Source organism: Tachyglossus aculeatus, chromosome 1 (assembly GCF_015852505.1).
Source record: "Tachyglossus aculeatus isolate mTacAcu1 chromosome 1, mTacAcu1.pri, whole genome shotgun sequence".
NCBI classification, from domain to species: domain Eukaryota; kingdom Metazoa; phylum Chordata; class Mammalia; order Monotremata; family Tachyglossidae; genus Tachyglossus; species Tachyglossus aculeatus.
In genome coordinates this window covers 75,669,319-75,672,907 of record NC_052066.1, presented here as the reverse complement: position 1 = coordinate 75,672,907, position 3,589 = coordinate 75,669,319, and the positions used below count along the sequence as shown (strand labels likewise).

The window sequence follows — 3,589 nt, the reverse complement described above, 5'->3', positions numbered from 1 at the left end:
TCTAGACCATATTTTTGGGATATGATTCTGGAGGGTCAGAGCTCACAAAGGATTTGAAAAGTAATCCTGGAGGCATAGGGTCACAGGAGAAATGTTCACCCTGCTAGTCAGTCAATCACATTCATTGAGCACTTACTGTGTGCAGAGAATTTTACTACATGCATGGAAAACTGTATTGTTGTCTGTTTACAACAATATACAGGCATGTTCCCTGCCCACAACAAGTTTACACTCTAGAGAGGGAGATCCATGTTGGGATCCATAGGTTAGGATGCCAGAGGAATGAGGCTCCTACCCCTGAGGTGGGGTAATGTTCTACAGTTCTACCATGATATCCACAAGTCCTGACCGAAGGAACTGGAATGGGTGAAAACTGAAATTAATTCTCCAAGAAAGAAGGAGAGGAAGGGACAAGAAGTATGTGTGCACCAGGACAGTTAAAAGAAAGTGGACAGGATCCTGGGGAAAAAGAGAAATAGAGCCATATTAAGTTTGAGGGGATGGGAGAACATCCATTCATCATTCAATCGTATTTATTGAGCGCTTACTGTGTGCAGAGCACTGTACTAAGCGCTTGGGAAGTGCAAGTTGGCAACATATAGAGACGGTTCCTACCTGACGGTGGGCTCACAGTCTAGAAGGTAGATATAAGGTAATCAGGTTGTCCCACGTGGGGCTCACAGTCTTCATCCCCATTTTACAGATGAGGGAACTGAGTCCCAGAGAAGTTAAGTGACATGCCCAAAGTCACACAGCTGACAGGTGGCGGAGCTGGGATTTGAACCCATGACCTTTGACTCCAAAGCCCGTGCTCTTTCCACTGAGCCATGCTGCTTCCCATCCAAGAACATCCAAGTAGAGATGTCTTGAAGGCATAAGAAAATGTGAGACTGCAGAGAGGGAGAGAGACTGGGGCAGCAGATGTAAGTCTGGGTATCATCTGCATAGAAGCGGGAGTTGAAGCCATTTACCTTCTTCCACCTGAGTTTCTGCCCTCGCCTCTCTCCCATACTGCTGCTGCCCAGCACAGGTGAGTTTTGACTTGTAGCAGATTGCCTTCCACTCACTAGCCACTGCCCAAGCTAGAAATGGAATGGATATGCCTCTGCTTGACTCTCCCTCCCTTAGCTGACACTGGTAGAGTACTGTAAACTCTCCAGGTGCCATCCTGAGAGGAGGCTCTATACTTAGAAAGCACATAATAAATGCTATTGCTAGAACTGCACTTGTCAGTCAAATGTATTTATTGAACAGAGCACTGTACTAAGCATTTGGAAGAATGCAACAGACATGTTCCCTGCCTACAATGCATTTTCAGTCTAGAAAGGATTATTTCCACTTCATTAGGAGACATCAATTGGGATTGCTTTCAATCAATCAGTGTGGCTCAGTGGAAAGAGCCTGGGCTTTGGAATCAGAGGTCATGCATTCAAATCCTAGCTCTGCCAATTGTCAGCTGTGTGACTTTGGGCAAGTTACTTCACTTCTCTGTGCCTCAGTTACCTCATCTGTAAAATGGAGATTAAGACTGTGAGCCCCCTGTGGGACAACCTGATCACCTTGTAACCACCCCAGTGCTTAGAGCAGTGCTTTGCACATAGTAAGTGCTTAATAAATACCGTCACTATTATTATTATTATTAATCAATAGTACATATTGAGCACTTTATCTAGAGCATCAAACTGTCCTTGGGAGAATACAATAGAGTTAGCAGACATGATCTCTGCCAACAAAGAGCTTACAATCTTGTGGATTTCAGAGAATTCCAGCCCTGGGGCTGAAAATGCTGAGAGTTTCATTATTAATAGTTAATAGTCCCACAAATTTTTAATGGGAGTAATACCCAGGATATATACACATAAGCAGATCAGTCTTAACTGGGCAGGGACAACCGTGGGAGAAGCCAGCACGGGGATGGGGGAAGAATCCTGTGAGGACTATAAGGCAGAGAGACAGCTCCATTGTCCTCAACCTGAAGCAAAGATGTCACATGTTATGTTGGGGTCACACAAAATTAATTAGGTCAGGACTGATGGGGGTGATAATATGGCCCTGGCTGGGGCTGAGGTGAAACTGATCATTTTGAAGTTTTCTGAGTGCCTGTGAATTTTCTAATAATAATAATAATGGCATTTGTTAAGCACTTACTATGTGCAAAGCACTGTTTTAAATTCTGGGGAGGATACAAGGTGATCACATTGTCCCACGTGGGGCTCACAGTCTTAATCCCCATTTTACAGATGAGGTAACTGAGGCTCAGAGAAGTTAAGTGACTTGCCCAAGGTCACACAGCAGACACGTGCGGGAGCTGGGATTTGAACCCATGACTCTGACTCCCAAGCCCGTGCTCTTTCCACTGAGCCACGCTGCTTCTCTATCTAATCAGTTCCTACTCTTTCATATCTTCATTCCAAGAGTTTTGTTAAAAACGTTCAGGTTGGGCCAACTGCACATCCAACCCCAAATGGAGAACACCCCTAGCAAACACTGTAATTAGATAATCCCTCAATTTCACTTTGGTAAGTGAAGGTTTGATATCACTTTTAGAATTTAGCTGCAATCTGTATGAGCTTGTGCTGTACCCTATTGATTTTGCCATCTGTCTGCTAAGGAAATTTGTATTTGACATTCTGTTGTAAGTGAAAATGCAGGAGATTCCTTTCAGGAAACCTTCTCAATGACAAGGTAAATAGTGATAGTTATAATTACAGTGAATAGTTGAAAAGATGTACCCCCTGAAACAAAAGATGAACCTCAGGGAATTAAAATAAAATCTTCTAAGCTCACACAATCTATTGTCTTGCCTATAAAGGAACATATCCCACTGAGGACCTAACCTTTAGCAATTAAATGTCTTCCTCTCCCTCTTGAAAGACACATTCTCTTTATCCGGTGAACCTGTCAGATAGCTCTGTGTTTCAGGCCTGCTTCTGCTATCAGGCCCATGGCACACGTAGGAGCCAACAGCCTGATGCTTTTCTTGTGCTATTACACACCGATCACCAGCACAGAGGAGAGGTTATCGGTACCATCTGCCACACAGGTGTCTGATGGGGGAAGATGGACACCTGGGGACATCAGTGCTGCTAGACGAAAAGACCTGCTTCCAGTTGGCAAATATTTGAGAGAGTGAAGGGGCTGGGTCAAGTCCAAACAGCACAAACTCAAAGCAGAAAGGCAAGAGGTGTCAGAATAATGTCAGAATAATTGATACAGACCAGGTGAGAGGACATACTTCTTCCAGGTACTACTGCTTAATGGAAAGATGGTAGGAGTAGGAAGAAAACCAGCCCAGTCTTTGCCCATTGTTGTGACTGGGGGATTTTAATTGCTGCTATTCTTATTCAAATTTTCTTGATCTCTAAATAAAGCCCTCTGCAGCAGAACCAAGGTAGCCACTTCTGAAGGGGCTAATTAGCTTCATGAGATAGTGTAGACAATCAATGAAGAGAGAATTTGGGGAAAACACCCTAGAATGGGTGATATGGGTCCTGTGTTCCTTTGTTCGAAAAGGATCTGAACAGTGTCCATGTATTGGAGTGGGGAAGGGCATCCTGAAATAAGATCCAGGTTGTGAAGAGTTTGAAGG

At 44.0% G+C, this 3,589-nt stretch overlaps 1 non-coding gene across 1 annotated transcript; it reads right to left on the bottom strand.

The window, feature by feature from the left end:
- Positions 1–1,040: 1,040 nt before the first annotated feature.
- On the bottom strand, positions 1,041–1,178 carry LOC119936234. Its single transcript, XR_005453681.1, has one exon. It is a non-coding gene; the product is annotated as a small nucleolar RNA SNORA7 (small nucleolar RNA).
- Positions 1,179–3,589: the final 2,411 nt, after the last annotated feature.